This window comes from Ochotona princeps, chromosome 3 (assembly GCF_030435755.1).
Source record: "Ochotona princeps isolate mOchPri1 chromosome 3, mOchPri1.hap1, whole genome shotgun sequence".
NCBI lineage: Eukaryota > Metazoa > Chordata > Mammalia > Lagomorpha > Ochotonidae > Ochotona > Ochotona princeps.
Window position 1 is genome coordinate 8,327,051 of NC_080834.1, and position 15,336 is coordinate 8,342,386.

Here is a 15,336-nt window from a genome sequence, read left to right on the forward strand (position 1 = left end):
CTGTCTACTTAAATCCCAGAGGTGTTGGTATTCTCTTTCTGTGAATGAGGAAAATATCATTATTTATTTAATGAAGTTATTTTGAGAATTAAATTGATACCTCTTACAATGCGCCTAACAAATTAATTTAGCATCCAGCCAGCCTTTAAGAATGTTGCTGTATATGGGCATCTGTTAGTGATAACAGTAAATGTTCTTCCAACTTTTCCTTGCAGTCTCTCATCTGAAAAATACATCTCATTCCCATTATTAGTTGTTTTAAGGAGCTGATCTATTCAGCTCAATCTGTTGATTTTTATTAGCAAAATATAAATGGGGGAAAGGTCATAAATCAAGTTCAACTTACAAATTTCTGGCTAAGATAAGTTATCTAGATTAGTACTACACTTAGGCATTTTTGGACGATCTTTGTCACTGATCTCACACTCTCATCTTGAAAACACAGATGACGTTGTGCCCTGTGCACATTCCTAGTTGTAGGGGATCCTTGGTTGAAGCTAAAGGAGTGCTGTTTTCTGATGCAATATCCCCATCTGGTGATTGTATATTTTTGCAACCAAAGACTCTCAGGGTGGGAGCCACAGGTTGAACTAGCAAATAAATGAAGCTAGTCTAGGACAAAAGATCACAACAATGACATAACTTGAAAAGATCATTTTGAAATTATTTGTTTTAGCTCCAAGGAAGTGCTCACAACAGAGTTTCTGTTAATGTCATTTTGTTGCAGGAAGAGTTTAGGGAAATTTCAGGAAAATGAAGAATAAATTCTAAAGGGCACGACTAGTATAATTAGAAATGGTTGAAGTTCATATATATATATATATATATGTGTGTGTATATGTATATATATATATATATATATTTCGTCACTTGGCCGGAACTAATATTGGTTAATCATAGAATCTGTGAAAGAATGGGCCCAGTTATAATCAAAGAAAAAAAAAAGAAATAGTCTCATGGACAATACACATATGTGGAAAAATTTGGCTATTTCATCGCTCCTTAATAGTTCATATCTAAGGAAAAAGCATACACCACAGTTAACAATTTCAAAATGCAGGCAGGAAGTGTATTCATAGAGAAGATAGAGCGAGTCTTTCACTCTTTTATCATAAGTATCCATGCCCAAGTTGTTCTCATCATGAGAGCAAATAAATCACTAATATGTTTAAAAGCATTTTTACTTCCTACTTCTAGCTTGCCTTTGGATCTAGACTTTTTTGAAAATATTCAATACTAAAAGTAAGCTGTCTTATGATCTATAAAAGCATTTCTATAAGAACATACCAATTATACAGTGTAAATCCAACTTTTCTTTCCTAGGAAAGTATGAATTTGGTAGATGGAAATTAAGAGACTAAGTCAGTTGTTATGTCATGAAGATCAATAAATACCTGCATTTAAAGTATTATTGGGCAAGGAAACATATTTGTAGTTCACAGTTCTTCTATTATGTATAGTCTTATGTACCCACTTACTTATTTCCATCCCTCACATCACTAATGGTGATTTCAGTCAATCAAATTTACACATAGATTCACGGCGGTCATGAAAAAGACTTCATACATGTATACACACCCTCTCCCAGAGACACTGTACTACAATACATCGTGGAAGACTGAGTAGTGCATTTGTCTAAAACCGATGGAAATCTGAGCGATTTGGAAGCCAACAAGCTGCATCGGTCTGTCACTGGTAGTTTCAAGTTCATAGCCAACACTGTTGTGTTCCTCTCACTGCTCTCGTCTCATGTTCTCTCTGCGTCTTTGTGCTCTGAGTCACACTGTAGGGAACAGGGTCATTTTTTGTTCTCAAAATATTGCTTTCTGATCTTCTTTACATAATTGTTACTTGTTTGTGAAATTGTTTTGTCCAGATATCAGCTCAATTTTGTTTTTATTCCATTAATGCTCTGTAGCAGTTTGATGTTGTTATTATTCACGGAATAATAGAAAAATAGCATAAATTTCTAAAACATGTTCTTAAAGGAATTAAATAAATGGTTTCTTGAAGAAAGAGCAAAAGACTTTCTGATTTGGAAGGTGGGATACATACAACCTGTTAGGTATAAATTAGATACGAAGCATTTATTGAAATAGGTTGCAATCTGACAAAGCTTCACTGTCAAAACTACATGTATTTATTAATATAATTATAGCAGCTCTTGATTCTCAAATACCAATCTAGCCTTTCCATCTTTCTTCCAATTCTCAACCAGAAGAGACCATACGAATATCCATCCTCTTTTCTGATTTTCACTTGCCACATTATTTCTTCACATACACCAGTGTTAAGGGGTTTTGAGTTGAACTTTGCGTGTTTCTTTGTTAGCTATGTGACTTAAGGCAATAGTCTCTGGCTCATTTTTCCTCATTGTATACATAATAGTATAAAAGTATAAATTGTTGAATGTAAAGAATAATGCTTTCCACACAGAGTGTTCAACAGATACTAGCTACTGTTATATCAGCCTGAGACTTTTATGTTGAATTATTAACTTTGTAGGTTAAAACATTATGATATGATGAATGTGTATACTTTTACTAAGTCTGTTGCTTAAGCAAAGACTTGGATAATACTTTTAGTAATGTCTAATATAATTATCATTTAGGTAAAATATGTAAGAGTTGACAAATGATAGTCAATATACAGTAAAATAATAGTTATTAGCAATGAAAATGTGTCTTTATAGTTTTTTCTTTCATGTTAAATTTTTTTTCTTTCCCCAATTGTCTCAGACAGTTTGATAGCAATTTTTGGTAAAATTGTGATTATTGTCTATGTTCCAATATCACATTCTTTTCACATATCACAGATCAGCATATTGATGATTTTAGAGAATGTATTTTAGTCTCATATTAAGAAATACAGTATTAAAACTGGAGTGACTAAAGGCTACAAATGGAAAAGCATTATTCAGGCTTCTAAATGGAGATAAGAAAGGCAACAATTTAAGGGAAAGCCTGAATCAGAAAGGACCTTTGAGCCATCTCTCAAAAGCACACAACTTGTTTTATTGAATAAATCACCATTTCTTTGAAGCTTAAAATGCGTCACATTAGAAACATTCTGAAAAACTGAATACATTTAAAGCATTTCAGTTCATTTGCATTTTTATTCCAGAAACAAATGTAAAAACTTTTTTTTTTAGAGATTTTGGAAAAGGTTGGAGATTAAGTTTTTGAATTTAAAACTTCAAGTAAGGGAAGAAAAAGACTTTTGTAGTGTATCAAACTGTTATTTTTCTGTAAGAGTATTAAATGTTTTCATTATGGCGTCTCCAGTTCAATGATATCTAAATTACCAGAAAAATATATGTAAAGTCACGGCAGGACCTTGAAAGCAAAGATATAGACACAAAACTGTTTAAAGCTTACTGATGGCCTGCGGGTCTTTTAAACATTATCTAGCCATGGTTAGTACTTCATTCTACCACTGTTACCGAGAAAATATTTCTGCAGTATAAATGACAAGTCTTAAGAAGGCTGTTGCTGCTCACAAGTTGAATCAGCTCTTTGAAAATTTTAAAATCTTCAAATCACATAGCTATTATATCATCTTGAAACCTGTGTTACTTGTTTTTTTAATTTATTTGTGTGTATGGGAGCAAGGGAAGGAGACAGGGAGGGAAGAATTGAGAAAAGGGAGAGAGAGAGAGAAATCTTTCATCGTCTCATCCATGATTCATACCCTAGTGCTTGCAACAGCTAAGACTAGAGAAGGATGAAGCCAGGAGCTGGAGATTCCCTCTGGATCCAAGACTGTGAGCTGTCATCTACATTAGCAGACAGACAGGACTGCAACCCAAGCACCACGTGGCCATCCTAATCTCAACGCCTACCATCCTGCCTTTCATTCACCACTCATTGTGATCTAAAACGTGAAAGTTGACCTCCCAAAATCTCAATGTGATTGTGAATTACATCTTGAAATGTACACTCTTAGAATTTAGGAGGTATCTGATAGGGTCAACATCTAGCATATCTGTTATCTTTTAATGTGCTTTGTTCACTTTGGAAATGCTCTCACGTGAGTCATGATCTCACCTTTAAGAAGATGCTGGTTGTTCTGAGGGTGGAGCATTACAAGCAACCTCATTGTGCACAATGACAGGATAATGTCTATCATGTTATCAGGGGGAATTGAGGCAGGGCTGGGGCAAAACGGAAGCAGAGCAGCAGAAAGGCAAAGGGGGTACAGCTCAAATTTGGCCAGCTAATGCATAAGGAAAGTTTAAAATGGAATATGGTTTAAGGGTTGATGGGTAAATGTTTGGAAGTTAAAATCAAGGCAAGATATCTTTAAGACATTTAATTGAAATGCTAAAAGACAGTTAAGGGCAGTGATTCCACATTTGTTCCACATTTGAGTGAGGCGTGAACAAGGAGTACGGTTGGGTTCAGAACCTGTTGTAGTAAACATGTTTGATCTATTTCATCTATTCTTGTTGATGCTTCCAAAAAACTATAAACCAAGCACACTAAAAGAATTTCAGATATTTGTAATACTGTGATTTTTTTTCAAAGATTGATTGAATCTATTTTTGAAGAAGAGTGAATAATACTTATTCATCAATAATACAGGTTTCTAGTACTGTGGAATTCAAATTTTGGAAGAGGTGTTGAAAAAACAGCTCAAAAAATGGACAGAGATAGACACTAAGATGACTGGACATAAATGAAAATAATGACAGCTTTTGGAAAGAGAGCAGATTCAAGCATTCCCAAGTAAGACTCAAAAGACTCCATGACTGAGTTATAGTGGAAATGAAAGGGTGGGCAGTGTAAGCATTGCTTTAGAATTCTATTGTGGAAGGAAATAGTTGATTGGTTACTAATTATGTTAGGAAAAGAGGTATTTGGAAAAAGTTAGATAAAACGTGTATAGACATGATGCTTTTAAAGATACTCTAAGTAAAGAAAGAGAGTGGTGACCAATAGGATAGGTTAGAGAATGTGTAGAATGCAGTAAATGTAATCAATATCACTAGTACAGGGAAATAAAAAGGGAAGTTACAAACAAAGTGATATTTTTTTGTCTTGTGTTTGATTGAATCTGGGCCATGCAGAAGGCAAGACTCTAACATGACTGATAATGGGCTTCAATTTTTTTCATAACCCCCTTGTTAAGTGTGACTAAAATCTGTCAATAAAATGATTTTTCACTCCAGAGATTGTAAGACACATACTCTACGTGGTAAAATAGAGATTATCTTGGATGTGTCTGAGCCAATAAGATCATTTTTTTTTTTTGCAAACACAATGTGTTTTGTTATCAGAAAGAAAAACAGAGAAAAGAGTTTCAAAGGACTACAACAAATCAAACAAACAAATCAAACAGCCTACAGGGAAGTCCCAGGGAAAGAAACGAGAAGCAGTCTCAGATGTGGCCGCTAACCATCAGTCAACGAGATATCTGGGACATCACTCCTGTAGTCCTGGAAAGCTAAAGGAAGACCATCGGATGGGCTAAGGACCCACTCACTAAACCCATCACGGGAGATGGAGCAGAGACCCACTAACATTGTCTTCTCACACCACCTGTGAGAAAATGAAACTGCGTTCAGGCCGCTGATTTTGCGCTAGGCATACATGTAGCAACATAAAAATAACACAGGGATTTTATGTTTGTTTTATTTTTAAGTAAAAAGCTCAGAAGTAGGAAAGGCTAAAGATGATGAGAAAAATAATGGGAACTATAATACAACGAAATGTACACAGGTCAGTTCTTGGGCAGATAAATGATAGAAAATGTGTTTTGAAGTATTTTTATGTGTACTGTTGGAAGTTGAAGGTAAAGAGTCACAGATAATTAATTCTGGTGGCATTGGTTTTCTCTTTCATGTACAAAAGTGCAATGTATGACTGGGTGTAGGAATTTGTGGCAAAAAGACAAGATTGATGTTTGATGTTAGTCCTGTAATTTTACAGGCATGGCATGCACTATTTTGACGATCTGTGCAAGATAAGTCTCACCATCCCAAAGAGGAAGATGAGATCATTGAAGCAGTGGGCTTTCATTATTGATCAATTTTAAATTGTAGGCTTACCTGTGAAATAGTATAGTGCATCAAGATTTACAATTTAATTACAAGTTATTTATCCTATTTTACAGCTTTATTAAAAAAAAAAACCTCCATAGTGGGAAATGCATTTGATATGACAGGTTAGGATGCCATGTTTCTTATCAGAGTTTCTACAAACACCTGGGGAACACACAGTTACAGTTCAAGCCATGGGTGTGAGTGCAACTCATGGGGTCAGTATCACTCATGGAGTCAGTACCATTAATAGGTTCGTACCACTCATGGGGTCAGTACCTCTCATGGGGTCAGTACCTCTCATGGGGTCAGCCCCCCTCTTGGGGTCAGTGCCACTCTTGGGGTAGTACCACTCTTGGGGTCACTGGAGAATAGTTTGATAATCCTCCTAGCTCCAACCCCTCAGCAATTTTGTGCTTTTAAGGACTGACTGAATGAGAGTGTGTCTCCCTTTCTCGCTTCCTATCCCCTCTGTTACTTCCTCTCCCTGTTCTTCTTCCATTTCCTCTCTCAACTTCTGCACTTCTCAAATTTAATAAAATAAACAACAGCAAAACTAAGCCCTTCATAAATATTACTCACATGTGATTTTGTTGGTATTATATATTAGCAATGTCACTTGCATTTTAAAATTGCATTATTTTCAGGATATATTTTTGGTTTTGAAGAATTTCTTATTTTTTTATTAGTTTGACTTTTCCTTTCCTTTTCCTCCTTTAGTTTTTTTGGAATTCTTGAATTCCTTCATAGTGATTCTTACCTTTCTCCTTCTCCTCTTCTTCTACCTGTTTTTCCTTTACCTCCTCCTGGAATCTGGATGGAAAGAAATTCTTTACAATTTATTTATGGGAATCTTAAGTTTCCAAGGTTTAGAAAAGGATTTTGCTTTTTAAACTGTTACTTTGTGGCATTATTTTCAATAGATACAGAATGCATAGACATTACCTTTTAAACTTCAAATTGCTATGTGACCAAAATAAGGTCCATTTAAAAAAATGTGTCATACGTGCTTGGCATGAATGATGCACTTTCTATTTGTAAGATAGAGAATCCCAAAATGTCTTTTGTATCAAGCTCATTTCCGCTTTTCAAACCTTACAAAGTTTTTCTAATTTGTATCTGAAACTTTCCATTTCTGATAAATTAGAATTAGACACTGAATTTGGATTTGATAAAAAATAATATGTTAACTCTATATTTTGCTTTGTTTATTCAACCTACAATATTACTGTTTTGTTACTATATTTTGTGAGCTGTCTTCTTCAGTGTGAAATGCTATCTTTGTACCTACTAATAATAATCCTTAAGTTCTAGTAAATCTTTTCAATTACTTATTAACTGACACTTTTATTATTTCGGAGGTCGAAAAATAGTGAGAGAGGGAGAGAGACATAGAAAGAGCAAACTAATTTACTTATTCCCTCCCAAATACTCATGTAAGTTTGAAGCTAAAAATGCAGCTTGGAAGTGCAGTTCACAGCTCCGACACTGTGCATTCATTACTTGAGGGAGCATCACACTGCCTCTCAGAGTGCGCTTGAGAAGAAAGATGAAGCCAGGATCAGAACCATGTGATGTGTGATGTGTGATGTGTGTGTGTGCCTGTGTTAACAAGCCTTGTAACTATTCGATTAAATTCCTGCTTCAGAGTAAATTACGACTATCCTTTCAATTTTAACTAGAGTTGCTTGTTTTGTACTTCTCTGCCATTTTCTCTTATATTTTTCCCAGGAACCATTATTACCTTAAGTGTAACTTTTGAAATACACTAACTAAAATTTTAGAACTGGAAACTTCGAGTCATTTTTAAAAGTGAACAAATAAAATTGTTCTGCATAATTCTTTTGCATTTGAAGGATTTTTTTTCATACTGCTGATCAATAGAATTTAAATCATACCTTAGTGTTAGAGTGTAATTGATTAATATAAAATTATTTTAAAAGGTTTATTTATTTTCCTTTTAAAAGGCAGGTTGAGAGAGAGAGGAAAGAGAGATTCTATCCTTTGTTTTCTCCCCCAGAGGCCACAACAGATGGAACTGAGCTGATCCAAAGCCAGGAGTTAGGCTGTTTTTCTGGGTGTTCCGCACAAGTATGGGGACCCAATGAACTTGAGCCATCTTCATCTGATTTGCCAGTTCATAAGCAGGGAGTTGGCTTGGAGATACAGTAGCCAAGACACAGCCCATATGGGATGCCAGCACCAGCAGGCAGATAATCAACCTGTTGAGCCACCATGTAGGCCTCCAAAATTATTCTTTAACTGGATTGATTCATTAATTTATTTGAAGAAAAAAAATGAGCATTTATTGGGATCTACCTGTGAAAATATAGTCAAAGCATCCCTGACCCAAAGAGCTGAATTTTAATAATGTGTTGTGGGCCTCTTCTAAATACTTTATATGAAGCAAATGAATCTATGAAGTAGTTACAGATTAAGAAAAATTAGCATAGTAAAAGTTACTAGCAGATTTGTGACACTCATGATTTGATGAGGCAAGCAATCTGACTTCTTAGATTTTTCTCTCAAGCGCTGCATTTGATAGTATACTTGAAGTTGAATACCTTTACAAGAAAATGTACTTCTTTTTTATTATTAATTCATTAATTACATTGTATTATGTGACACAGTTTCATAGGTACTTGGATTCTCCCCACCCCTCCCCAAACCCTCCCACCATGGTGGATTCCTCCACCTTGTTGCATAACCATAGTTCAAGTTCAGTTGAGAATCCCCCATTGCAAGCATATACCAAACATAGAGTCCAGCAGCTTAGTAATGTACTTCTTTTTATTTAATTGTTTAGACATACAATCAAACTGAATTATTCACGTTACGTGAAATGCAATTTGATGATCTCATATTTTTCAGATACCACAAATGCTCACAGCAAAGAATAATCTTTCTCAGTTCCACGCAGGTTTTGCAGCACACGAGAACATCTTATCAGAAGCCTGGTATGTAACTCCATGTTGGTCTCTGAAATAAAAACATGCAGGGAATTCCTGTTGAGTAGGAACATGCTGGTGTCCCTGGAAATGGAACGTGTCAGGTTCTGAGAACAGAAGCCAACTGTCTCACTATGCTTGCACCACACCATTGTGCAATCTCTCTTCTTCGTTCTAGATCATTCCACCCAGTCCTTCCTCTCTTGTTTTACTTTCTGTTTTTCTCATCACGGAATTGACATGATGATGAAAAATATAGCTTCACATAGCTTCACAAACTATCCTAGAACAGTTTACCAAAAGGATCAAAGGCTAGAGCAGATGTTTGAAAAAGATAAGCCCACGTGATGATTTCATTTAGTCTTATAAACTGATGGGAATCAATTTCTTCATTGTTCTGTTTGTGTATTTTTGAAAGTCATTCAGTATAAGATAATAAACTGTTTAGTACTTTTCATCAACAATTAGGAAGAACAAACAAAAGCCTTAGTTGCTGCTTTAGGGTTTCTTTTTTTTAAAAAACAGCATTGACATTTTAAGTTGACTCCGTAGCAACTATTTTGTATGTACTGATCAAAATTAAGTTATTGAAAAAACATTTTTTTCTGACAGACTATCACCATCAAAAGCAAGAAAGCATTCTTAAAATATAAACCGATCATTCAGCAGAGTAACATAACATCAAGCTCATGTTGTGTAAATTCTTAATTTATTCCTATCTCACTTCTTACACTTGTAGTATTGACAAAATCAAAAAACATTAAAGATTACCAAGTAGAACCTGGCTCGTCAAACTCATTAAGAAGAGAATTAGCAGCTTTCTAAACTTTTACCTTAAAACGATCATGCTAAGAGTCCATGCTGCAGTTAATTGTGAGAGAGCAAATACAAGAGACATGGGGCATTAACATGATAAAATTAGAATGGCATAACTCAGCAGAGAGGATAGGACCTCTTATCATGAGAGGCAAGAGAAAAATAAAACTACAAAAGAGCACCCTCTGGGAAAGTGCTCAAGCATTTGAGCATGCTGTCTTGTTAGAGCTGGCCAAAACTTGATACTTTTATTTCCAACCTTTGACCCTGGGACATCTGGAAACCCCAAATGAGCCAGACAGAAGGAAGTTTTCTTTTCTGTTTCGAAAACTTTATGGGAAAAAAATGAAGCTTCTAGCATCTATTCTGCTGTGAAATCTACTATTTATATATTTGTACAGATCTGTAAAATATGGAAATTGAAGCTTAAAAATCATGACTTTGGCATAATATTGATTGTTTCGGGTTATAGATTTATTTATAAAATGGCCAAAATAATACAATACTTCAATGGACTTTGATGTCCTAAGCAACAGGCATCCTTCAATTGCAGAACATAAGTATGCTGAAGCCTTCTACATAATTACACATTTTACAGTGCAATTCTATTGGATACGGTGGATATTTTAAGTGTTTTCATTAGTAACAACAGTCATTTTATTACATTTAATCATTACATAACCACACTTGACCAATGTATCGCATATAGCATCTTTACCTGGATTTATTAGCATTAATCAGATACACTGAGAAAATGTTAGATGAAAAATACTAGTTTTTCCTTTTCAATAATTATTTGATCAACTATTAGATGATTGCTTGAACACCTCTAATGCATTGCTAGTTCTTGATTACAGGTTAAACATTCTTCCATACAAGGACAACTAATGCAGTCAATGAGGGTTGTAGGCATTATGCCCTTATTCGGAAGACACTTGTTAGGTGTTTTACCTCTGAACAATTATTTAACTCTTCTGAGCTCAGTTTCCTCATCTGTAAGAGGCATTTTGCTGTGAATATATGTGAGTACTATGTGACAAGGAGTACTGATCCATGTAGGGAGCAGACCCTTAATAAATGCCATCATCATAATTATCCTTGTCAACTTTATTATTAAAATGTTGAATAATCCATCCAGCGGGACTAGATAAGTTCCCAAATCATTAATTGCTCAAGCAACTCGAAGCAGTGGCTGTGATCTTTGTAATTCTTATAACCCCAGGGGTCATGGTGGCATTGTGAGAGAGACTCTTGTCCCTTTGTGCCTAGAAACCACACACAGAGATAATTGGATGCTGGCCAGTTAAAAAGAAAATTAAAAAGTTCTTATGGCAGTTGATAAAAGTATGTTGGGGAAACCATATCTATCTCTATTATGCATATTAACTATCATGTAGACATATTAATCATTAGTAACGGGTCTATTCATGGCTTGCAATGAGAATTATTCTTTCATCGCTATTGAAAAGACTTTTTGATTACCGTGCCGTTTGCCAAAATAAATTGACTTGGAAATAAAGTCATTTCTATTTGTGGTCTCTTTATTTTCCTTTATGAGACTGATTCAATATTTTCTGCTTTTTTTTCCTTTGCCAAGATTCCTTGTAAGATGTTGATCCATGACAAGAATTTATTCTTAGCTATGTGGCAAGAATTCAAAATATTTACACATTCCCAACATTTTATTTACTTAAAAGAAGTACTATCCTCATGCAACTTTTTGATGTTACTTGTTTAACAGGAACTATTTTTAAAAATTTTTGGTTGCAATTTATTCTGATAGTTCCATGACTATTATTTTCACTTGAACCATACTTTGATACATAAATTATTACTACAGATTTTATTTCCTGGTCCGTATTTTTAAAGTTTACATTTATTCAGTTACAATAATTCCAGAGTTCGTTATTGTAACATTTTTAAATAATTGAAAATAACTAAAAACAGAAAAAGAAAATCAACACTTCCAGGAGATATACCTGCTGTGTTATGGAAACAAGTAAATATAAAAACGGACCAGTCAGCAAATTTGTTCTTACATCTGACCCTACATGTAGTACTATAACATTTTTAATTTCCTGTTTTTCCATTGTCTTTCTTTTTAAGTCTTATGCATGTTTTGCTTATCAGAGCACAGGATACAGTGCCCCCTGCACATGCATAAGCAGTTCCCTTCTGTTATAAATGGGACTTGCATGAATCAAGGAGATGGTAGAGTACATTGCTTAGTGTCTTTCTCATACAGCACTGTGAACACCTGGTCTTCCTTCCAGCAAGTTCTTTGAGAAGTGAGGAGAAAGCCATTTACCCACAGGAAAGGCTATTTATGACTTCAGTACATAGAAGCGGACCTCTTCCAGAGAGTCACCTGCGTTTGCGCACGGCCCATCACACATGGCTCTGCTGCTATGATTTGTGGAAATGCAAAATGAATTTGGTTTGTTGTTCTTACAAATATAAAGTAAAATGTTGTGTTATACATGCACCTTATAATTCTTTCAGCATTAATCATTGGGAAAAAAAAGAAAGTTCGTTTTGTGAAATTAGGACTCCAGTTAGACCTAATCCTCAAATTTTAGAATAAAACTCTAACCTTTCAGATTGAATTTACAGTATTTAAAATCAGATTCTCAACATTTATCCCAGAAGTAATTATGCAATAGAAATGATTGTATTTTTATGTGTAAAAATATATGTACTAGGGCCCGGCGGCGTGGCCTAGCGGCTAAAGTCCTCGCCTTGAATGCCCCGGGATCCCATATGGGTGCTGGTTCTAATCCCGGCAGCTCCACTTCCCATCCACCTCCCTGCTTGTGTCCTGGGAAAGCAGTCGAGGACGGCCCAATGCATTGGGACACTGCACCTGCGTGGGAGACCCGAAAGAGGTTCCTGGTTCCCGGCATCGGATCGGTGCAGCATCGGCCCGTTGCGGCTCACTTGGGGAGTGAAATATCGGATGGAAGATCTTCCTCTCTGTCTCTCCTCCTCTGTGTATATCTGGCTGTAATAAAATGAATAAATCTTAAAAAAATATATATATGTACTATACTTTCATGAGTTTATAGTTAGTCTTGGCAATGAGGAACTGATGGACTTTGTTTACAACTGAAATGAATTCTTATTATCACAAAATTGATGGCCTAACTGGTTTAATGTAAAACTAGTGGTCATATATATTGGCTCTTCAATTAGTAAGTAATATTTTGTCTGGTGGAAGAGATCATCACCCAGATTCACTTAGCAACATTGTCCTTTATGTCTCACACATAGAGAAAGACAAGGATCATATTTTATGGATTGTGATAGAGAGTATTTTATGCGAACTTATATGGGTCACAGAATCTAGATACTGAAACAAATCTTAGGCTTTATATTTGATCTGTGAAGGTCATTTTTGTTGTTGACTCCAGATGAGCAGATTTTAAAGTCAAACAGATGAATCTCCTTAACAACCTCATCCTAAACATGCAATAGCTTGATAGAGAAGGACAGGCTTCACACAAAGCAGAAAGAATTGGCCAACTGTAGAAACAACTTGAGACTCTGCAGCCTGGGGACCTACTTTTTAGATTTTGAACTGGCTAGCTTCCATGATTATACAAACCCAATTCTTTAAAATCTGTCTGGAGGGCAGAGCAAGTTAGCTTTTGAATGATGCTCCCAACAGAAGTATGCATTTGCACAGCTGCTTATCAACCAAGTAGCTTTCATAAGAGCTAAAGAAGCAAGACCACAGTGCCTGGCTGATCACAGTGATAATAAGAGACACATGGAAACAGACAGGAAGGAGCTGTTCATGTCACCCCACCAACTTCAAGCAGTACAGCATAGGGAAAGTTGTTTGTCTCCAGCTTGGTGGAGGGAAAAGGGATTAAATCCAGATGCAAACTTTGAAACCCAGTACCAGTCTTGTCTTGATGAAACTTAGAGCTGGACATAGTTCTTATCTCCAGGATAGTACTTTCAAAATGGATTTCTAGATCTTCTTGAGCCAGTCCTCTTCCACATTGAGAATAATTAGTAACCCTCAGACACAGGGGAAGAGGACAGAAAAGTGAGCACAGGATGTTGTTTGAGAGCTCAGAACCAGTGCTGCAATGAGACCCAGCCCCAAATGAAGCTCAAAGACTCTGTCCTCAAATAGCATTAGAAACAGAGCCTCTGGACCTGCCCTGACATCCAGCTAAGGTCTTCACCTAACAGAACTTCACTTCAGATGGCATCCACAGTAGTCAACATGCAGATCTGGCAGGCATGCACAAGTATGTGAAGGCCCTTAGAGCTGTGAAGTTCAAGTGCAACTGAGCTTTGTGATAAGCTGGGCAGTCAACAGACCATCTGCACGGAGAAGTATAGACAAGATTTTAGCTACTGGGGAAAGGCAGGAATTTTGAGCATAAGGCTATCTGTGCCTTAGAGCACAACGCCAGTATGGGAAAGCCTAACACTGAGCAGTTCATATCACTTCCTGTCCCTAGGTCAGTGTTTGCCCATGGAACCCCTGGGCTTGCCTTTGTGTCAGATAAAGATCCACTGTCCCAGTCCATGGGGTTTATAGTGTAACCTTTGAGACCTATGACTGCATGCAATTGTCTTGGGTCATTTGAGCACCTCAATAGGAAACAGCCCAACGCAGCTTGGGCTTTGGTTCTTATCTCTTTGTAGCAGTGATGGAGTGCGGCTCTAGGGGTCATCTAGCATTGCAGGATTGTTGTCATTCAGTATCAACTCCAGGCAACAAAACACACAGAGGGAAATTGTCCAACCAAGAGAGTCAAAAAACAGGAAGTTAGGTGTTATATCACCGTACAGGTTTCTGGAAATGGACCCTCTACAGTAAGGCCTGGAGTTAGAGATTTCCAAAATGTCTAGTCACAGTGTCTCATAAGGATGAAGGCATCCAGATCTACCCCAGCCTCAATTATTGTGGAGAAGGAGTAGCTTTTTTGGACATGTGTTCAGTCTGTTCTGAACAATATGAAAATTACAGACTAGGGACAGTATTTTTTTTTTTTTTTTTGCCCTTTTTTGTGAACAAAAGAAAACTCCAGGAGTGAAATTGGAACAAATCTGGACTGAGGGCACCCTCTAGTGATGAAATAGCAGAGAAATCCAAAGGCTCTGAGGAAACACAGTGATTAGAATTTGTGGACAGAGATGTGCAAGCAATGCCAGATTACAAAAACTGAAACAAAACAGCTTACCTTTTAATGTGCAAATTAACTAGTATGATAATAAGCTTGAAAAACTTCCCAATAACTACTGCTTCTGCTAATGAGCAAAATAAGATGACAGAAAACAAACTATCCAGCAACTGATATATGCAAACTTTGGGATGGAGAATTCAAAATTCTATTTTAAGGAAACTCAGCAACCTGTAAAAAAAAAAAAAGAAGTTTCAATATTCTAACAGAAAAGTTTAACAGAGAGAGGTATTGATTTTAATAAATAAAACAAAACTTTCAGCTGAAGTGTATACTACAATAACAGAATAGATTTTTAAAAGGAGGTGTTTGTGAGCTTGATTATAAT